This window comes from Crassostrea angulata, chromosome 9, assembly GCF_025612915.1.
Source record: "Crassostrea angulata isolate pt1a10 chromosome 9, ASM2561291v2, whole genome shotgun sequence".
Taxonomy (NCBI): Eukaryota; Metazoa; Mollusca; class Bivalvia; order Ostreida; family Ostreidae; genus Magallana; species Magallana angulata.
The window spans coordinates 23,884,945-23,909,791 of NC_069119.1; the positions used below are offsets into that span (position 1 = coordinate 23,884,945).

General features: G+C 33.5%; 1 pseudogene; it reads left to right on the forward strand.

Annotated features, from left to right (window-relative positions):
- Positions 1 to 45: 45 nt before the first annotated feature.
- LOC128163065 (uncharacterized) lies at positions 46 to 24,451 on the forward strand (annotated as a pseudogene).
- Positions 24,452 to 24,847: the final 396 nt, after the last annotated feature.

The window sequence follows — 24,847 nt, forward strand, 5'->3', positions numbered from 1 at the left end:
ATTTAGTCTGAAAAAAAAGAAAAATGAAGAGATTGACCAGGCTTGCTTGTGCAATTTTATGTACAATTTAGGTACAACCCAATTAAAACTGGGTACAGTTTCTTAAAAAAAAAACTTCATATCCCAAACCGGCGTTTTTTAATTGCCGCGTGGGAATTCCCAAAATTTTACAATAAACGGCGTTTTCAAAAAGGAAATGGAAGGCACCGCCGAGAACTCTTCGCAATTGCCGGCGTACACGGCTCTGTCGTGGAGGGAGTTTGTCGCCAATCCTCATTTATTGTACAACTTGTGTCCAGGGTTGTCGAATCGCAGAGAGGACAATGTGGTGGACATGACCGACAGCAATAAGTTGAATAACTGGTAAAACTGATCAGCACGCCGTCCTCTCTCTCTCTCTCTCTCTCTCTCTCTCTCTCTCTCTCTCCCTCTCCCTCTCTCTCTTTCTCTCTCTCGCAATTAAAAAGAGAAAAATAGAATTAGTCGTTGGACCAACACATTGCACAAAATATTTCGTTTTCTTGCCGCTTTATATGCACGCTTACACGCGCTTACAAGCGCAGGGGAATACATGTATTTATCACAGAGGCGGATGCCCACTCCGCTTCCCATCCAAAGGTTTTCGGTCCACTCCGCTTTCCATGGGGAGCGGAGTGGTTCGATCGAAGAGCCGATGCCAATTAAGTTGGCGGCGATGTGTACCTTGTGTATTATAAGATATAGGATATATATTTTCATTGTGAGAAAAATATGTAACGTCAGGTGCCGATGTGGGTTGAGCATTTTGAATTCAGAGAGAGAGAGAGAGAGAGAGAGAGAGAGAGAGAGAGAGAGAAAGAGAGATTCATGTTACAATGTATCGAGTAATTGCTGGCACGACATAGAACCCCTTGCTAATCAATGTTTTCATCCTCGCATGTAAATAATCTTTTGATTATTTCTTGAATTTCTCTTTATTAAAAATAATAAGAAATTAATTGCTTTTAATCTCTCGGTATGGTTGTTTGTTAGCTGTAAATCTAAGGTCATTGTACATATCTTTTTGTATTTTAAAAGAATGGGATGTAAATCTTTTTTCTATGCAACGGTTCGGATAAAGCAATGAAGAGTTGTATTTTGAAACTTTCAAATAAAATTTAATAAGACCCTTAAATCGTAAAATGATGACAATGAAAATTGTGCCTGATTTCTTTCCCTTTTTAAGGGAAAACCTCATTGATGTAAAAAAAAAAAAAACTGCCTTTTTGAGACAAAATAAATTGACATGATCAATTACATTTGAATAAGTGTATGACAATTTCTAGCAGGTCTGTAGCTCTCAGTCTGAAAAAAAAATTCGGATGGACGACTTTAGAACCAGATCGACCATCCAAATTTCTTGAATATTGTCATTTCTTTCTTACACGTACGCAGACTGGTCGAATACTTACCGAGACTAACTGGATCGTAGTTTAAGTTTTAACATGTAAATCAGCATCCGATAATTTTGAAAAAATTTAATTCAATGAAAATGATTAAAAATACCACCCTTGCAAAATTCAAATTTCATTATAAAATTACCAAATATATGCCTCGGACACCCCCCCCCCCCCCCGGCAAACTCAAATAACCGTCGAACCCCCCTCCCAGAAAAAAAAATTCTGGATCCGCGCATTCTCCCCCTCCCCGAAAAACAAAATTATTCATCTGAAACCCCTTAAAAAATTTTCAGGATCTCCGCATATACCTGTATTTTTAAAAAGATTTACATGTACTGAGTATTGGTGCTTGCCGCGTTTGATAAAAAATGCGCGAAAATGTTATGCATGTCTTTTGACCTTCATACAGGGCATATATCCACTGTGTAAATATAGTTGTTGTCCATGTGATTCTGTCTTTATTTTGACAATTATATTGATTAAATAAGTTTCTAAAAATAAACTGCACATGCAAAAGACAACATGCGGAGAATCAAACTACAGACAACTTTTAAAGATCTGTTTGCTTATATCGCATAGTACAATAAGTAGTCATGTTCTTTTCACTAATCGCCTTGGCAAAGATGCACAAATAGGACAATGGTGTTCGAAGAAAACTGAGAGGGTGGAGGAGGTTCCATAAGTTAGAAAATACTATGGTATTATACGAAAAAGACATAACACCAACTGTGATTTAGATCAAATCAAGTGATGCTGCTTTAGAAATAATCAAATTGGTACCAATATGATTACACATTCAATACAATGGACACGATAAATTACATTTCTGCACCGTTAAAGAGTTTACAAGATATAGTTACGCGATCAAAAACAATTAATACAAATTTTATATATTAGTTCCAAACTTCCAACAGATATGAAACTATTATCAAACCATAAACCTAAACTCGAACTAGTTTTTGATCAATAAATTCGCCCTATATAAACTTGTAATTATTTAGTCTAAAGAGAAAAATGATTCCATTTGTTGATACCAAACGGCATATAAGTACATGCATTTAACTTTTTCTTCCACAAATTTTCTCTGAATTTTCTGTAAATATCATCCTTGTACAATTTTCAATACCTATTACAAAATAATCATCAACAGTATATCATTGAGGAATTTATGAAAACGTTGAAGATCAGCCTCTGTTCCTGGCCAGATTCGAAATGTCATCGATATATCTTGCATCAAATGGGTTGTTTGTTACATTGTTTAAAAAGAATACATTCCCAATCCCCCATATACATTTGTATATACTTATATATTTATATGCGTAGTTTCTGCCAATTAGTTTAGATCCAATAGCAGTTCCTTCTGCTTGAATACATGTATATTGTTTTGTTGTTAAAACTGAAATATTTATTTTCAAGGACAGCACCCATCATTTCTAAAATGCTATTTGTGTCAGCTTCTTTTTTTTTCTTTTTCCCCATTCAACTTCCCCGTTTCCCCGTTTTATGCATACATTTATTTATATAGACGTACAACCCAAAATATGTTCATTGTTTACAAATTAATGTTTAAGGTTTACTACCAATCTGTCGAGTTAATAATTGTTTGAAATAAAAAACCGCTAGTGTATATATTTGCGTAATGGTTAACTCGCCCTTCTTTTTCTTAGTATAACCGCATTTCTCGGCACCCGTTCTTAAAAATTTCATCAAAACTAAAATCGTATCAAATTAATCCATTTTATTTAACATAGATCGCCGTTCCAAGGTATCAACATGTGTTGCCTGACGAACTTTTCCTGTCAACCTTGGTTACCTCGTTCTGAAAGTTCTATCCATTTTCTCACCAGAGGTCGTGTTCCGCCATGCAAAGCGTGTCCACCACCTTACTCTCATTTTTGCTATTTGGGGCTTATTTATCAGAAATAAAAGTAGGTTTTCAACTAATTTCTCAATAATCACTTATCAGGTAAAATTCAATTATAATAGCTTACTTACAGACATCATATCACAGGTGTTGAAGAACATGTATCAAGGTATAAGCAGTTACTCTGGTGCAAAGGTTTCGTAGTTTATTGGCAATTTATAATTATAGACATGTTAAATTTGCACCTCACCTGGGGCCATAGGTTGGTACGAGGATCACGATTAATACCATTTACAATCTTTACTAAAAAAACAAACCTTTTTGTAAGTATTGGCACCCCTGGTGCAGCTAGTAGTTCTTAGGAAAAAGATTTTTTAACATTTTTCCTATGGACTTCTATGTTAAATTTGACCCAGTTTAAGTCCGGGGGTCATGCCAGAGTCCTAGCTGTAGGCAGGCAACTCGCCAATGTTACTAAAAATAGCACAACTATCAAAAGTAAACAAAAAACCGAACAGCGTCAAAGTAAAAGCTTCCGCTATACTAAATACTGAGTAATTACACAGAGAGCCATGTTTTGTCAAGTCTAATGGGTATATAATAATTATTGTTTTTGTTTGCGAATAAATTGGCGCTGAAATTTTTTCATTTCTTCTTAAGTACGTGGTTTTCTTTAAACAAGACTATGCATTTTTGGCACATATACAATGCGCATGAATTTTCATGAACTACTTTTCAAAACATTGGTACGAAGGGAAGGGGGTTGATTTTATAACACTTGTTTCAAAACTCAACGCCCCGCTGATTTTTTATTTCTACCTGACAGATAGCTGCTTATAAAATAATTCAGTCGCTTTCTGGCGCATTTCTGACATTGCATGAGAGAGAGAGAGAGAGAGAGAGAAGAGAGAGATGGCCAGTTTTTACTACACAATGTGTATAATGACACAACAAAAGAGCCCGGCTTGCATTACTTCAGTACTTTGATTACAATTTAAAATCTTAACTAAATACATGTATACAAGACTTTTTGTAAATATTGGCATTCCTGGTGCAGTGGTTCTTGATAAAAAGATTTTTAAACATTTTTCCTTTGTATTTTTATATTAACTTTTGACCCCCCCCCCCCTTTCCCCCGGGGACCCCGGGGGTTACACATTTTAAAATTTGGAATCTTCAGAAAGCTTTTGAGTAAATATTGGCATTTCTGGTGAAGTGGTTCTTGAGAGGAAGATTTTTAAAGGCGAAGTCCCTATACTCACTGTTTCGCAATTATCACCCTTTTAAAAAGGGTTTAGCCTTTTGTTAGCTCACCTGAGCTGAAAGTTCAAGTGAGCTTTTCTGATCACATTTTGTATGTCGTCCATTCGTCTGTCCGTCTGTCTGTCCGTAAACTTGTAACATTTTCATCATCTTCTCCAGAACCACTGGGCCAATTTCAACTTAACTTGTCACAAAGTACCCTTAGGCAACGGGGATTCAAAATTGTGAAAATTAAGGATCACACCCTTATTCAAGGGGAGATAATTATGAATTATTGGAAAATTTTAACAAATTTTTAAAAAAATCCTTTTTTCAAGAACCATTTGGCTAGGAAAGCTGAAACTTATATAGAAGCATCCTCAGCTAGTGTAGATTCAAAGTTGTGAAAATCATGACCCCCGGGGGTAGGGTGGGGCCACAATTGGGGGGGGCCAAATTTTTACATAGGAATATATTAGAGTAAATCTTAAAAAATCTTTTACTCAGAAACTTATCAGCAAGGAAAGCTGAAACTTGTGTGGAATCATCCTCAACTAATGTAGAATCGGAGTTGTGAAAATCATGACCCCTGGCGGTAGGGTGGGGCCACAATATATGGGGGGGGGTCGAATTTTCACTTAGGAATATATAGAGTAAATCTTTAAAAATCTTCTTCTCAGAAACTTATCAGCCCGAAAAGCTGAATCTTATGTGGAAACATCCTCATTAAGTGTAGATACAAAGTTGTGAAAATCATGACCCCCGGGGGTAGGATGGGGCCACAATGGGGATTCAACGTTTTTAACGTTAGTCTTACTGTGACGTAGGAAACATTCTTTATACAATATAAAATATTTTTTTTCAGTTAATCAGAAAGCGCGTTACCACCAGAATTAAATTATTCACTGGTGTTACTCTTCAAACATAGATTTTTCATACGAATGTATTAATTTGTTCATTTTCTATCGACAAAGCAAATTATAACTCGGAGTCCTTTTTTGCGGGACATCGTGGTTTATGATGAACCGAAGAGCAAAAGTTAACAAAAAACGCACTGGGTTAGCGCTATACATTATCTTTGACAAGTATAAATATCAGTTAAAACAACCCTTCCGCTAAAAAATTCTGTTTATTATGTAATAATTTCTTAATTATATACACTTTTTAAAATTAGAGTTCAGTATGTTATTTTTATTGATATCTAAGTCTTGCTTTGTTAATTTTTTTGTTTTGTTTTTAAAACTTATTAATATTCAATCAATCATTTTAAATTTAATGACGGTGTGATTTATTATATAAGTTAAATTATTTATTTGATTACACCGATATTCTAGAAATAATTGTCTCCCGCTATTTCCCATTTTGGTGTTTTCCCCACAAATTCAATTACATGAATCCTTTTGTTCATTTGTAAAAGACTTTTTAGCATATTTATACAACAATTGCTTTTCATTTAATATTATACAAATTATCGACCATGCTGGTACGTAGCTAGCTAAATTATAATCGCTATAGTTTTATTTCGTCTGTATAGATTGTAAATGTAGTCCCGAGAAATCGCTCAGTGATAAATTGGGATAATTATAACAGTTTAGCCAGTTTGGTGTCATGTTTTACTTTTGCTCCAAATTTCAACCTAACCTGTGATGTCCTACAGAAAATAGAGTAAACATTGCTTTATCGGTAGAAAATAAATAAATACATTCTTAATAAAAGACAATGTTTAAAGTATATATAGCATCAGTAAAATTGTTTATAATAGGTTTTGTTTAATGTCACATTGGCAAAACATAAACTAATCAAAGTACTGAGAGTACTGAAAGACTGGGTCTTGAAAGTTTGAATTTGTATTTGTCCTTGATTTTCTCGAATATGCTTCCAAAAATTATGAATTTTAATTAGTTGTTTCAATCTACGTTAAACTGGCTTTTTGCAATTGTCTGATACTTTGTCTAAATTTTACTCAATCCCAGCCTTCATAATTGTAGAAAATTGACACAACGGTATTTTATGTAAAATACGACCCCAAGGAAATTTTTTTATAAATTACTACTTACCGGGAAAATCAAAACAACTATATCAAGGTAGGTAATTTGAATCATAAGATTTATTCAATTTTGTGATCCAAGAGAAAATCCACAAGTCGGACGGTATCCGTTATACAAGGTTTATGAAAACCCCGAAAACTCTCAAACTGCTGAATTAATTAACAAAGTTAATATTTGTATACCGATAACAAACAGAGGCACCTGACGTTAGAAATATTTCTTTTTACAATAAGATTCTAAGTACTCTAACAATAAAAAGGTTTGTCACGGTCGCCATTTTGATTTTTTAGACCGACTTATCTGACACGATTTTCTTGCAGCGATTCATGCAAAATTAATAGGTAAAAATAAACTCGTTCGCCACTTACTACTTTTTTGTGTAAACTCGTGCATCACCTACATGAATTACGATAAAACCGTTCCGTTCATTAAAAATCATACTCCGAAAATCAGAGACATAAATAACAGAGATTGGCAACTCCGCCATTAGCGTGTAAATGTTACGGGACCAACCTTACTTTGAGAACTACAAGTGCAACAGCAATCTTGTATAAGTCATTAAATTTGAACCTGATAGTGAACTCGAACCTGTAATTATGTTTAAGCATGTTTTATTTATGAAACATATACAAAAGTTAAACTCTTTATTTAGCTTTTAAATTACTTTTTTAAAACTTATTGACTTTTCACAAAGTAATGGTAATGGTAATGCATTACTTTACCCATGTAATGATAATGTAATGGATTACTTCAAGAAAATTAAGTAATGGTAATGATTATCTAATGCCCTAATTCATGAAGAAATGGTAATGTAATGCATTACTTTACAATGTAATTCACTCCAAGCCTGATTCCAACTAAGCCGGACATTATGAACATTAACATTTAACTTGGTTCTTCAATCGATAAGATTGTATATATTATTTGATGTATTGATCACCCAAAATGTATAATCTATATAGATTTTGCTTACAATGCATTGTTCAAAATTTTAATTCAGTTTAATTCATTAAAGAGCCAATGAACGAGAAGGCAAATTCAGATTTTTTGTTATTTTCTATGTACAAAATTCCTTTAGAGACGAACAGCAGTCATACTGCAGGTAGACTGGAAGCCAATGAAACACATAGTTAATATGTAAGATATCTGTGTATAATCCGTCCTAATTTTAACTTCGGCTTGCGCATGAAGTTCGGTAGTATTCAGGTGAAAGATTGTCAAAATAAAATTCGCAACTTTTCAAAAATGGTACATTGCGTTTGGGAACATTACTAACATTCGATTCAACCTTCAACCTCTTCTATTGATTAATGAGCTCGAACACCAACTGAATTGTCAGCGGCGTTGTGCATTCATGCAGTTACGTAAGTCATTCCACAAATTGCTCACATTTGAACCACAGCAAGAATATTTTGATCAATAAAACTATTTGTTTATTTTCTAAATAGAATTTAGTTTATACACAGAGGACTTAAAAAGATTTAATGCGTGTTTTTATAATATATATTTACTGATATGCATGAAAACTTTCTGCATTATTTTCTTACGCGTAGACTCAATTCATGTGTTCTACGTGTGCCTTCCGGTTTGAGACTTCGGCTGTCAGTAAACTAACAGACGGGGTTACGTGACCCGTCTAAAAACCGAAAATCATCGCCGAATTATTGGGACAACATTTACACACTGAGCGCGATATATTTTTGCGATTGAAAACTAATTAAGTGTTATTACGATGCAGATTTTATACAGCATCCTTATAATAAGTGAACTTACATAACCGTCAAACGATTTCTTCTATTATCGTTTTTATAGTAAACTATCGGCGAAAAAGTTAAACGGGATATATGTCCCGGACTACATTTGCACCTTCCTTGGAAATCTGAGGTGCGGCTGAGTTTTAACAACTTGTAAACTAAAAGGTGATGACTTTATAATGCGTAAAACCTTCCGTTTGATCAAATTTCGTATATTTCTTATTTTAGTTGTCAAAATAAAAAAGTAAAACATTTTTTGTGTCACTGTAGGCTTTGCATTCAATTTCTTAGATTTTTATCTCAATACCAGTTACAATTGAGGTTTCTAAATGGCTATATTCAATCAGATATAATACTGCCGTTATAAATATAGCCCTTTCTGATCCTTATTTTTTTTATCTGAAATTTTAGCCTCTATCCCACATGCCCCTATACATGAAAGAAGTTGGAGCGGAGGATGCATCAATATTGCAGGCAGCCAGCTAGATTACATTACTTTAATGATTTGTTTTGTTTTGTATGAGCTTTAATTTAGAATACTTACTAGCCCACTTTCAAATTACAGGGAGTTTAAAGTGGAGAGTATAGAGGAACTAGAGCGGCTCAGGAATGACCTGTTGACAAAGCCGATCTTGTTTCACGCGGAAATGCTGTATAACAAGTCTGGGATGACAGTCAACAAGCTTTATACAGGTTAGACCATTTATAGTGTAGTTCATTAATCATGTTACAATAAATCATTAAAGTTATAGCACCACATAGTCATGTCTACAAGATGTTTGTCCTTTATTCATTTAAGCGATATTAATTAATGCCAGTGGCTAAAAGTAAATTATAATTAATTTCATCAATTTTAAATTTTACAATATTTAACAAATATTATCATGATTATGACTACGACGGTTGGACAAATGTCCACAAGACTTGGAAAAGTCAGACCATTCACAATGTAGTTCATTAATCAAACTACAATTATAAATTATTATAGTAATTGCAGTACATGTATATAGTCATAATACACAAAATGTTTAAAGATCTCTAAATCTACCTCTTTCTCACAACTGGAGGTTAACATCCATGACAATATTTTGAGTAACAAGTATTCCTTTTCAAGGAATGTTTGGCATGTAATATCTCATTAGCCAGCTCTCTTTATGTAATGCGAATGCATTATGGTACATGCAATAGACACGATAAATATCACATATCCCACAGTTTTGTCGATTTCCGAAATAGAATGGCATGAAGTTTAGACTTTACTCTTAGTAGACGAAATATACTTCGGTTGATATTCTTATGCATGGAAAGAAAACATTATTTTATCATCATGTAAGTGTGTAGATGTTTTACTATCAACGCAAAAACATTAGAATACTATTTATTAGTAATTTACATGTACAGGTAGCTCTCGATAGCTCGAAGTCTATGGGACCGAGGAAAAACTTCGAGATTTCAAGAGTTCGAGTTTTCAAGAGTTCGGAATAATTAAGGATTTGTATCAAAGTGTTATACATCTTGATCAATAATGAGCAGCTTACATACAAATTTATGTGCGCGTTATTCAATTCGTATGCACACATCGTTGCAGCTATGAGACCACATCTTTCAAAAAATAATGATTCAATGCTTAAATATGCATGCTACAGCATACATACAACTTGAAAACATGTTGACTGGCGAGAATCAAAACAGAATTTACGATCCTATTAAAGGGGACGTGCCTCTAAAACCACACGATATATTTATCTGTGTCCATGGAGGTACATTGCAGATATATTTTCCTTGAAATATAATGTATACTTTTTAACTTAAGACAATCAATTTTTTAACCCCTATCCCACTTCTTAAAAAGAATTTACTTTAAATTATTATACTAATTATAGAACTAACAAACCCTCATAAACAAGCATGGGGCAGGTATAGAAATGTATATGAAATTGATATTTTTTTTCTATGAAAATATAACGTTAATGTGTCTCCATTTACACAGGAGTTCTTAGTAAAGACTGGATTTTCTTGTTCTAAAAATAGATCCCATGCCAAGTGAAAAATAGGGTACCCTATTTTGAGGCAAAGTTACGACTTTAATAAGCAATATTCAAACCTTTTCTCGAACAAAATGACATGTAAGACTTCATATTATTGCTTTTATGTTTTTCGACAACAATGTTGGCCAGCTTTGGGCAGAAACAAGTCAATTCAAGAAATGTTTACATTTTTATACTCAAATGTACATGATGACCGCCCATCCCCTTAAATAGGAATTAAGATAGAACCTAAAGAAAGCAAGATATGTTTCATTTATAGTCTTTGTAGGAACCAGTACTGGGAGTGAAAAATCGCTGATATTTAAAATTATCGTGCCATAAAACCAGGTACTGTCGTCATGAATATTGCGGACACAAGAAAGTAAATAAAATACAGTTCATTGAAGTTTTAAAAGCAATAACCATAAGCATTTTTGTTATCCTTGGGGAGGCACTGTACTCGTTCACTTGTGTCACAACTTGTTAAATCACCGAATGTTTTACCAATGATCATACATGTGTTTCTATTAAAGTCTATTTACAACATCTTCGCTAGCCAAGGTTTTTCGGTCCACTTCGCTCCCCATAAACCCTTGGCAGATCTCATTACAAAAACCTGTTAATGCGGTGACGCTATTTAGCGAGCTACTTGAGTTGTGCCCCTTTCATATTTACATTTAAATCGAATGAAACAACGGGTTATATACGAGCTATGGCATAAACACAACTTAAAGCTGACATGAATTCATAAATACGCATTATTTCCCTTTTATCTCCAGCTACCGCCATATTGGTTGTCGATTTCTATTGTTCTGCTCATCGCTACACACCCCCTATATAAGGCCGAAAGCACTATTCATGCTTCACCGCATTCAGGAATTTCGTACACCCGAACACGTTACCTTGGACTAAAAGACATGGAGGAACGCGTTTTGAAGAAAAATATGACAACCACTGCACTGGCAAGATATACGGCGAAATAAGACAGACAGAAATCCAGCTAGGCACAGATACTTCAAAAATTCGCTGCTAATTGTAGACCGTTTTCCTGTGTATAATATAACATCGCACATGCGCAAACCACACACTGTGGCAGATCGAGCAATGTCAATTATCGCATGGATTTTAGAAACGGTGCGTTTTTGTAGGAACGGATAGAAACGATGTTACTGTGTTACTTTCTTCGATTTACTATCATTTAGCTACTGTGTTGGATGTAGTACCGCCGGATTTTTCAAGAAGATGCAGACGCTACGTATTCAGTATGAACAACACAGGTGTTCGATGTGCATGCGAAGTAATGCAACACTGTCTGTGCAAAATAATACGGATACCTCGGAAATCCTTTCAAAGAATAAATATATTTTGTATTCCATTGTTGTTTTCCATTATTTTTATTACAACATTTTACTACAATGTGTAGTTCATGCATTTAGAAGTCCGTGCAACCTGAATGCCTTGATCGGAAAGCAATCGACCGTAACTTTCTCAACCGGTATATATACCCCAGTGGCAGTAGAGGAGCGATCGAAACTAATATGGCGACCAAATGCTTTTATGAATTCATGTCAGCTTTAAGGGGGATGTGCGGCCATCTTGTACATTTGAGGATAAGAATGTAAACATTTCTTGAACTGGCTTGTCTCTGCCCGAAACTAGCCAAAAATGTTGGCAAAAGATATAAAAGCAATAAATATGAAGTCCTACATAACAAGACAACGCCTTTTTACTCAATCTCAGAAGAGCTGTTGAACTGCGCAGCTATAGACTTATTTTGAAGATTTAAAAATCTGAAAAAATATGAAGGGGGTTTATTGGTGTCCTCTCTACAATCACTTGTTCAGCAAAAGTTTGAATTTTGCTCATTTAACTTGTAACTTTGCATCAAAATAGGGTACAGTTTATACTTAGAACTTTTGTGTCTATGGAGACACATTGACGTTGTATTTTCATAGAAAAAAATGAATGTCAATTCAAAAGAATCCGCTATGAATTTGATATACAAATGTACATCTCCATACCTATCCCATGTTTCTTTTAAAGGGAATTTTAGTTCTGTAAGTATAAAATAAAGTATCTACCGAACACGTCATTACTGGTGATGTTAATTTAGTTCAGAGCGACGACCTCAAATCACTTATTATGAAAGGACCAAAATTTAGGGAGCCTAGATCCTTCACATGGCGTCGTAATTTTATATGAATTCAGTTGAAGATTAAGCCAGGCGATGGCCAAAATCTGAAAAAGAAGACATTGATACCTTGTCAAGGTTAAAAGCATCAGATGTATTATAATATTAAAACCTCGAATTAAACGACTGAGAGGTCAAATGAAAACCGTATATCCTTCTATTTTCAATAAAGCAGAAGTGAGAAAAGAACTAGATATATTGCACGATCAGTATGTACTGGTTCCTGCTGCTAAGGCAATTAACAACATTAGCTTTGTTTGTAAGGCATATTATGTTAATTACATTTTCAAAGAACTAGGTTTCGATTCTACTTGGTAATCCTACTTTCACCCATAGCAGCCTTTCCAAGCAGGAAATACTTCAAAATCATTAATCAGTTATGGATATCTTTAATATCCCCAATAAATAAAATGAATTTGATTGATCTTATTTGTACTGAAATCCGAAGCTTCACAAAAGTCCTTACAAACAGAGATGTATAGCAGGTTCCAGTAAATGCTCTACCAAACTTCTCTAATTACTCCCTAGTAAAATTCTTACAGTAGTGAAGGAGAAACTTCAAGGGTACTGTACAACAATATATTCCAGAAGTGGTGTGAAATAGATGTGGATACTAAAAAAATCCTGAAGAATTATTTGAATCTTTGAGTTCACAAAATCTTACCAATATCAATATCATTAAAACGTACGATTTTTCAATGCTTTATACAACCATCCCCCATGACAATTTAAAATATAGGCTTTTTGATATCATCGGCAGTTGTTTCCTCAATAAAAATGGAAGTCGTAAAAATACTTACCTTGTGATTAGAAATCTATAATCTAAATAATTATTTTGTTAAAAACCATGATTCTAATTGCACACACAAGTACTCTGAAGTTGACAGTAAAACGATGCTTGAGTTTCTGATAGACAACACCTATGTAGTTTTTGGAAATCAAGTCTTCCAACAATTTATTGGAATTTCCATGGGTACCAATTGTGCCCCATTGTTAGCAGACCCATTTTTGTATTCTTATGAAGCAGAATTTATTCAAAAACTTGTAAGTGAAAAAAAAGAAATCACTAGCAGTGGCCTTCAACTCAATATTCAAGTATATTGACGGCGTATTATCAAATAACAATTGTTATCTCCATTCTTACGTCGACTCGATATATCCCAGTGAACTTGAAATAAAAGATACCTCAGAGTCTACGTCATCTGTTTCATATTTGGATATTTTACTGGAAATAGACATTGATGGTAACATAACAATAAAATTTTATGATAAACGAGATGACTTCAATTTTTCTACAGTCCGCTTTCCTTACTCATGTAACAATATACCTTTATCACCTGCATATGGTGTTTTTGTCTCTCAGTTAATTCGATACGCAAGGACATGCTGTTTGTATGAACAGTTCTAAGGCGAGGCAAGCTACTAAAAAACAAGTTGATAAAACAGGATTATCAACCAATGTCTCGTTTGAAGTTATCTTTTCGCAAGTTCTATGGTCGATACAACGACCTTGTCAGCAAATACCATCTTCCACTTGGCCGTTTGCTGACTGACGTTATGCATACTAATTGTTAGACAATAATTAATCACCTAATTGTCTCAGGACTTTTCGGGGTTTTTTTCCGATTACAACAAAGAGCACAAGGCGGGTGTGACCGGTCATCAGAGAATGCTCACTCCTCCTAGGCACCTGATCCTACCTCTATCTTTTTGGAGGTCCGTGTTGCTCTGCTTTGAATTTGTATTTCGTTTTATGGATTTTTGAGATGGTTGACGGTTTGTTATTGTCATTTTTCATGTATATTTTTCCTCAAACTCATTACAAATTACTTTCTTTTATATTTTTGATAGAAGTGGGAAAGGGGTCCAAAAAAGTGATTGTCTTATATTAAAAGAGAATACATCATATTTCAATGAAAATATATCTGCAATGTACCTCCATAGACGCAGACAAATATATCTTGTGGTTTTTGAGGCTCAATTTAAGAAAAGGGTACCTTACTTTGAGACAAAGTTACAACATGAATAAGCAAGCTTAGACATTTTTTCAACAAAAGATTGTAAAGAGGACACCAAATAACCCTCTTCCTATTTTTTAGATTTTTAATTCTTCAAAATAAGTTTGTAGCTGCGCAGTTCGAGAGCTGTTCTGAGAGATTAAAAAGGCATTTTCTAGCTGTTCTTTTATGCATACTTTTAAAACAAAATGACATGCAGGACTTCGTATTTATTGCTTTTATATCTTTTGGCAACAATTTTGGCCAGAAACAATCCAGTTCAAGAAGTGTTAACATTTTTATTCTCAAATGTACAATATGGCCGCACATTCGCCTTAAAACATGTTGAATGGCGAGTATCGGAACATAATTAATTAGCGATGCTATTAAATGATATATCGATGATATATGAAAGCATTCATGCCATAAAACCAGGTATCATCGTCGTGAATATTGTGGACACGAGAAATTAAATAAAATACATTTCATTGATTCTTTGAAAGCAATTATAACAATAAGCAGGGACGTACACACTAACGAGATAGACAACTTCTACATTCCCCATGTTTACTTCCCATACTATCACGTTCGCCTTTAAAAGTTTGTAAATCTTTGTTCAATCCCATGCAATAAAATATATCGTTTTTAAGCAATCTGGTTAGACCATCGCTTACTGTACTCAAGCACTTGTGTCTCAACCTGTTAAATGCAGCGAACGTTTTACCAAATATCACACGCACCCCTGCGAATGTTATTGTCATTTAAATTTAAGACCACGTGATATTATTTGACCCTTTTAGTTTCGCAGTAAAAATCATGCCTCGTGTTTATAGTCTATTTCATAGAATCTAGGTACTTGTAGTCAAATATAAAATCTAGAGGTTTATTGATTTTAAACTTTATCTTCATTAATTGGTGGATAAAATGTGTTCTAGAAATAAATGCGACAAAACAAAAAATAGCTTTTGTCTGCTGTTGCAACAATTAACATGCTTGTAGATATCCCCCCTGGGGATTAATTTTCGATCCGCGCCTGACCTAGTAATAGCATCAATAGAGAAACAGACCATATATTTTATGCAGAATGTTCCTTGAAAATGGCTCGATATACAAAGTTTTTATGCAAAACAGACACCCATTTTTTTTCTAAAAATATGGTATTGCACACTACAAGCATCAAACATGGCTATGATTTTATTAAGCAACCCAATGTTTATATTTTCAACCATTCTACACGTGGTTGAACACGAACGATAACTCTGTTCTAAATAGTATCGTTTAATGTAAATAACCATTAGATGGTGAAATAAGACATACATCTTAAAAGGTTTTCATATTTTGACATAAATCCAAGTAGGATATGATATAAAAACGACCAGTACTTGCGTATTTTGAGAATATTATCCGAACACTTATACTTCCGCTCGAAATTTCACAGGAACTGAACAAATCTCGGTGAAGTCTCGTGAACTTTCATTCGAGCACCTCTGGATTTATTACATACTTAGCAACGATAAAGAAAATATTCCGAACACATTCGCAGGGGTGACACGTGTGTTACCTTAACAGCGAATTACAGAATACCGATAGAGTTTTCAATAGCTTGCTCGATCGCTCAATAGGGTATACAATTCGGTGAGCCAGGTATCACATCCGGCCTAAATCTAGGTCTTGTGGTTATTCAAGTGTCGATCGTTATTTTTCATTCACAAAGAGAGTCTCTGGAACACTCTCTCCCATTGTATTCATAGTCTTTTGAAAAGAATGTTCACCTGGCTAGCACTGCATTATATAGTATTTCTGCTTAGAATAATTTGAAAAATATATTTCATAAATGTTATTCAAAAGACATTTATGAATAAACAATATTAAAGGAAAACTTATACTGGTATATGTGTAAACTTAAGCGGAATGATTTTTACTGTACATTTTTGTTCTCGATTCCTGATACAACATAGAGCACAAACAATTTTTTTTAAAATAAGGCTTCTTAATTACTTCAATTAAAGCAATACTGTTGAATAAGATATATAGAAAATATATTCCCAACCAAAAAAAAAGCCCTGAAATGTTCAAATATTTACTATTATCGTTTTACTAACAACGTGCCAGTTTGCTTGTCGGGCCGTGCTAAAATTTTGTACGCTGATTATCATATTACTCATTGATTGGTTGCTCGATTTCATTGAGATTAATACTAATTTGCATATCATTAGCACAGAACCCAGAAACGCACTGACCAATGACATTACATGATTTTTTGGGCAGTGAATATTAACACGTTGACAGTCCAAAGTTTGTTGTTTGTTAAATGTATTAAATATATATGCCTAGAATAAGTCATTTATAGTAGTTCGCCTACACCATTTTACTCGGACCTCCTTGACAGGATCTTCTGTATATGGTACTAACAGTTACATACTGTTTCATCCATTTTCATATCGGTAACAAAACGCTAGAAATGGACAGATGGACAATGTTTTCAAATGAAATAAACGTCCTCCACCGTTTCTACTTGTTAAACGAACGTCGCATTAATCAAATACTCCCCGGTAAATCTATTTATATTGGCAGTCTTGAAGTAAATCAAATATTACGGAAACTATCGGATATTAATGTAACAGTCCTTGCATAAGCATAAATAAGTCAAGACTGTTGAGGGTTCAAACTTGGCTTTATGTATTAAGAGTTTAGAAGACCCATTCTGTGGGAAAGGGTCTTTATCAAAATCTGATTATTGCCATATGCATGAATCAATACAGAGGAAATGTCAGTCTTAAAACAGTATGATGTTTTTGTCAGGTCTGTCAAAGATATACTGTCTGCCCAAATCAAAATAATGACAAAGAGTCACCAAAATCTAAGAACTTTTGGAGGGAAAACCTTGCTAACCAATCCAAACACAGAATAGAAAACTAAAACACAAATAGGATTAAAAGAGATATCTAAATAATATTTGGCCAATACTTAATTATATACCTCAGGCAATTTCACTGACCAGCCAGGCACTATGCTTGACTGCATACTAATTGCTTAAGAAATATCAAAGACTACCCGAGGTAAGTAAAACCTATTTAAATAATAACCTTGACTATGCAACATATAATACACAGCATAATTATATTACTAGAAAACATTATAATAACAATACACTTATCATATATATATCATATATAATGATTCTGCATCATTAACAAGGTTAAAAATGTTAAGAAATAAATTTAACAAAAAATAGGCTTTGGATATTACCGAAGTTAAAAATGTAAAGAAATAAATTTAACAAACAACGGGCTTTGGACTGTCCAGGTGTTGATATTCACTACCAAAACATCATGTACATGTAATGTACATGGTCAGTGTGTTTCTGGGTTCTGTGCAAATTAGCATTCACATCAATGAAATCAAACAACCAATCGGTGTGGAATATAATAATTGGCATACAAAATTTTAGCACGGCCCGACAAGCAAACTGGCACGCTGTTAGTAAAACGATAAAAATTGCGTCTTGTTGTTATATTTAGACCAATTATGATAAAACCTTATTTTTTTATCCATTCCATGTCTCATAAAAACCAAGTAACAGTTATAATTCGAAAAATGTGCAAAATTAACCGACTGAAATCTTCCTTTCCCTGTGCTGCCAGATTTCCGCCGAATCTACTCTTAAGGTCAGACGACACGTTTCTCAATTTTATATAAAATTTTCCAGGAATTTGTTAATGCTTTACTACTACTCTGACAAGCTTTTTTGCAAAAAATTAGACTACCTTACCAGGCATTTCTGCAAAATAATAGAAAATGCAATTTTCTATACAATCTTCTTGAAAATACACTTGAATTGCTGATATAAAAATGAATAAATAATACAGCACAGCAAAATTTACTACATTGGGCGTGGCTTTGAACTCACAACCTCTAGAACCTACGCTCCTGGCGGAGAGCGGTCACGACTCTAACCACTCGGCCATCCATGCATATATTCATATACAAGTAAATTTTAAATTAATTATTGGATAATAAACAACAAGTATAAAAGAGAAGTCCAACTTTCAGTTGATGTTCTGAGATCTTTAATAAATAAAAAATAGTTAGTGTAAATGATTCAAGAAAACCTCATAATATGTCTTTGATCAATCCTGACCTCACACTGGCTTAACGGGACATGGTCACGATTTTGGTCAAATATCATTTTTCTGATTTTGATATTCACAATGCTTCAGAAATGCATTTTTAATAGGCAACCGAAATTTGAGTGTCATTTGTTGAGTTATAAGCGAGTTACAGAGCTTGAAATTCTTCGCTATGTAAACAAAGCTTTTGTTTACATTTTGAGCGTTTCAGTTTGAAACCTAAAACGAATGTTTTAAACGTTAGAAACTGTTTATCTGTGTCTAAAATAAATAAAAAGAAAGACAAATAAGCTGGAAAAAGATTTTTTACAGGTATATTGAACCTATGTAATCAAAAACAGGGCACGAGCCTTGTTTACATGACAAAGAATTGTGAGCCCTGTATCTTGCACATAACTCTACGAATGACTCTCAAATTTTATTTGATCATTACACGTACATTTCTTAAGCATTGTAAATAATAAAAACATAAAAATAGAATTTGACCAAAATCGTGACCATGCCCCTTTAAAGTCGATCTCTCTCTGACCAGTACAAAAAAACTTGGCGGGAATACCCACCAACATTGAAAATCAAAGATCTTAACAACTACTTTCAGGACTTATATGCATATAGATAAAATAAAAACGTAAAAATTAAAACAGTATGCAACAGATTGCGCAATCAATGAATCACTGAATTAATAATTTCATGTTGTAGAATATCAAATAAAATCAAATTGAAATAAACCCATATCAAAGTATTATCCCTATTTGAAATATGGTTTTCAACTCGGAAAATGTAAAAGAAAACTTAAACTGTTGCAATTAAATGAGATAATTTGAAACCATAGAAAAAAGCATCTACATAATAGATACATAGCACAACAAATATTGAAGCTGACATAACATATTTATTATAAGTGCTATTTTCTGCCATCCCTAATTTTACCTAATTACCTGATACTCTATATATAATTCTCACAGTCAAGTGTATTTCTAAGTTGTCAATTCATGACTTTTTAGATGAGTTTGCAGTCCTTGTAAATACCAAGCATCCAGGGATCCGAAAAGTATTGACCAAAAAGTTGCAGAAGATCACACAGCACATGCAAGAGGGCAAAAAGTTCTGTCTGAAGGTAAGAACGTCTGGTCACAAAATAGCCTGGTACACTCATATTAAATCTCCTTACAAGAAACACACGGAAAACAGATACCTCTAAATTAACGTGCTATATCTTAAGAGATTTGAATGTGTATGTGTAGTCAAAATTTTATGTACTTCTTAAAAGTGCAAAGGGAATATTGGTGGAGCCAACTTTTATTCTCGCAGCAGATATTTTATTCGTATTTTTTTGGCGTATTTATTGGAGTTGTTAAATAATTATTAATTAAGCAATTTTCATTATAAATTATTGATAATTTTGATTTAATTTGGCAAACTGAGTTAAATCTTATGCCAGCTGCTACGTTTATTCATTTTTAATATACAAGCAATTGTTAAAATATTCTTGAATACTCACAATTAATATTCTAAAGAGACACATTGGATTTCTATGATAGACTCTCTGTAAGACAACATTATGTAGACAATGCCTTCTGATCATCATACAATTCCTAAAAAAATAAAAAAAATAATTTAATGGTAAATAAAATAACCAAAATATGATTTACATGATTACAAAGAGTTTAAGTGATCAATTATTTTTTTAAAAATACCGACGTCTTTTCTTTAAAAAAGACACGTATAAGTTAATTGTTTTATTTAAAAAAGAGGAGGGACACTATCAACAATCGCTGATTACGTTAAACAAAAAGGCCTAAATAAGTCACTCATAAAAACCTGAACATGTTCATCCGTTATAAAGCTGCTCTATATTTTTTTCATCTTTTGTTGTTGGCATCGTTACCTCTTATCTAACTGAACTTTCAATAAATACATATGCGTGAAATACATTGCTTTTACTCTTCTTTAAACTTGTTTTTAATGAAATCTGCACAGCTTAAGTAATAACTATAGATCTATCCGAGCAAATTTGGATTGACATAACTAGCCTACCAATGTCAAATTGATTCTCAACATTATTTCATATAAAGTGACCTATCAACTTTGTACATGTAGGTCATTCGAATATCCTCATCAGCATCACGCTATATATATATATTTATAATATTTTATATAGTAGGCATCAGGTGTCGATTGCGTTTTCGAGACAGTCAATTCTACAGCAAAACGTACATAGTACAGTCAATATTTGCTTCAACGTGTGACGTAAAAATGTGACGTCGGTACGAGAACGACACAGACTTCAATCTGGAATTCATTTCATAGCATTAAAATAATAATTTACGAGTTGAAATTGTTAGCATGTGTGTATTTTTAATTTTATTGATACATGTTAAGACGACGTTTATTGCTTCAGGTTTTTGTTGTTATATGCATTATTGTCATATCATTTTGGTGTCATGTCGAAAGTATCATAAATTAATTAAATTCAATAACTCACAGCCAGTACTCAAGTAAAATACACAACTTAAACAAACAAATAATCAGGGCTGTTTAAAGAATTGTTTGAAATTTCACGTTAAAGAGTTTTCACTTTAAATTGTGTAAAAATTATGTGAGCTTTCACATGAATTTTACATGAACCTATTTTACCTTAAATTCACGTGAATTTCACGTGAATTTTACTTCACACGAATTTCACGTGAATTTCACCTGAAGCTTAATTCAGCGTTTATTTTTTTTCTTTCAAAATCAGACCATACAGCTCGAGCCTTTTCTGAATGTGGTATCATGTGTCCTATTTATGCGACAGCATATATGACCTGATGCAGCGGTGCCTGAAAAAAAGAGTAATTTATTTGGCCTTGTAATACTGGTTTTTTTTTCACAGCTAAGCTTCAACAAACCAATGTAAAAGTGGTACAGCGGAGCAGTAGATTCGTTTGATACAAGTCTCTACCCGAGCGATGGGTCGAGCGCTTGTTGCATGCTTATTAAGATCTACAACTACACAACCCCAGTTGACTGCTGCATGAGCCCACTGTGTATTGTGGGTTGCTTCCCTTTCTGGCTTCTTTTAGGGGGACCATGCTATTATGTAAGTCAGAACTGTCAACGAGATGTATCAGTAATTGATATTTTTTTTTAAGTTAAAGAGGGCTTGATGGTCGTGGTCATTCTTAGACTATATTTATCTCCATACAGAAGAAAAGATATATAATAATTATAATATGAAGATAAAGGAAAATAGTAAAATTTTGTAGACCACTTAGCCTCCTTTATAAAAACGAGTGTGCTTTATTAAGCAATTTTCACAAAAAAAATTAAGGGTTTTTTTTTTCATTTTTTTTTCAGATTCACAGAACTAGGAAATATATCGACGATTTCCACAATTTTCGGGATCTACCTGTTGTCCCGCTGATAGGAGTGAGTGCGAGGGTTACAGTGCGGAAAAACCTGCCCCCGCCGGAACCATCAAAGTACTACAACCCCCAGGGACCACCAAGCTACCAACCTGGGGGAGGGTCGGGGAACTAAGGCCCCACTCATCCAATCTTACCTGGTAACAATTGTTAGACGACAGTAAAAAAAGACGGCCAAGGGTTTTGAGTAGTGGTGTTTGATACATGTATATTGTACAATAATTAGTCGACTGTAAAACAAAAGAGTCGGGAGTTTTGTGTAGTGCACTGTGGATTACGACACATGTATATACCCAGTAATACAATTAATAGACGTCTGTAAAACAAGATGGTAAGGAGTTTTATACAGTGATGTTTGATACATATATTAAATAATACAACTGTTAGCCGTTTTGTGCAGTTGTGTCCCATTCATTTATATAATAAATTGTTAGATGACTGTTAAACAAGACGGTCAGGCGTTTTGTGTAGTGTGTGAATGATACATGTATATAATACAATTAATAGACGACTTGTTAAACAAGAAGGTATGGCTTTTTATAATGGTATCGATAAAAAGAGGGTTAGATGGTCGTGACCATATTTTGAACTTTTTTCATCTCCTTTCATGATAATTTATAGAGATTTATTATTTAAATCTTAAGGTCACCTGGGTCACTCGGTCTTTCTTAAAAACTACGAGGCCAATTGTTCCCTTTTTGGTTTAAAGTATCTAAATGGTTAGATTAATCTAAATTGAGAAATTCATGGAATTACCACCCTTGGTGCCTCATAGGCGGGGCAAAGAAAAGGCAAAATTTACAAAAATCATTTTTTCTACTCCCATACATGTGGGGAAAAACTAAATGTATAGTTATGATATCCATGAACCCCTCTACCAAAAGTGAGAAAATTCATGATCCCTGGGTCAGGAGTTCAGACCCTAGGGTGGGGCCAATATGGCCATATAGTAAAAATGTATTTAAACTTAGAAAAACCTCTTCTCTTCCCCCATATATATTTGAGAAAAACCTTAATGTATAATTCTAATGTCAACAACGTCCTCTACCTAAATTGTAAAATTATGGTCCCTGGTACTATCACAGACATGTTAAATAAAGTCATGCATTGTTATTCATATTCATATGGTCGTGATGTTAAGTTGTGAAATTCACTGCCTGGGCCATGGGGCTTTTTATTGGAGAGGGATAAATATGACCATACATGTAATTATAGTGAACAAATATTTTTACTTAGGGTAATTGGTGTGTGTCATCCATTTACAATTTAAACTTTATCTTGAAAACTACATAGTAAATTGTCCCTTGGCAATATTGAATTAAATATCTGTTCTATATTTCGAAATATACTTTAATATACTGTACACTGTATAATTTTAGAAATAGGCTGTATGCATTTTGTGTGCATTATAAATGAAACTATGAATATAATGAATGATTGACTGTTTGACCTTAAAAAGGCCTGCATGTGTTTTATTTCCAAAAGTTTTCAATTTTTGCCCTCAAGATATAGAAAATACAAGTCAAGGTTCCTCTGACTTTTGGACACCCCCCCCCCTCCATTTTCCATATTCATAGATGAATGTTTGAATGAATGGATGAATCGTGAAATGATAAAAGCAGGGTAACAGTAAAAAGTGACTTAAATAGATTTAGGTTTAATCTTCAAGATGAAGCTAAAACTCTCTGACTTATATTTCAGTCTAAGGGCTATATACTCAGGTGATTGTCGATGACTGTTGGCCTCTTGTTAAAGTAGATCAGATGGGCAATTTTATGACCATTCAGCCTCCTTCACAAAAATGCAATTAACATGGACTCTCAGTTGGAATCGCAGCCATTTTGAGCATTTACTTTTTTAAATTAACGCTTTAGAATATGAAACTGTGCCATTTCTCAGATTTAACATGTGCAATGCACTGTTACATGTGTTTTACTTTTAGGTATCATTATGATGCTTGTATTTACAATTATCTATCATGATAAGTTGGCCGTATCAAGTCCTCAATGATCTGATAATTGCTTTCATTTTTCATATTCTAAAGAATGTTTCGAAAGAAAACAATAACTGCATAATACGATATTGCATCATCGTTTTTAATCTTTCAAAAATATCATGATTAGGGTCATAAAAGGACTTTTCCCAGAGCTCTCAAAAATAACCGCATCATAAAACGTTGCATCATCGTTTTTAATCTTTCAAAAAATCATGATTTAGGTCATAAAGGGACTGTCTCAAACGCTTCATGATATAAATCTAATCGTATGAGATGAATAGAACATCTAAAATTGTGTGATTTTATACTAGTATTTGCTTTATCCAACTCGTTGAAATGGTTATATTCGCTCGGCAATCCTCGCGAATATATACACCATTTTAACTCGTTGGATAAAGCAAATATAAGACCACACACAATACATATATATATATATATATATATATATATATATATATATATATATATATATATATATATATATATATAGTTTTGATAATATTATGAATACATGTAATACTTGAAGTACTCATATCTCAGATATGGTTATTATGTATACAGCTTAACATTTAATATCTTATTTGTCTGTTTGTATTAGTATTTTATGAATACACTTGTATATGGTTCGTTATTTGGTCTCTGATAAACATAAAAAGTACTGAATTTTCATGATGAATTAATATAGACTAAGTCAATATTGTTGGTTATAATTTTCTGTGCTATCATTTTACTTGGTTGTGATTATAGAACTGTTTCAATGACCGCTGACCAAT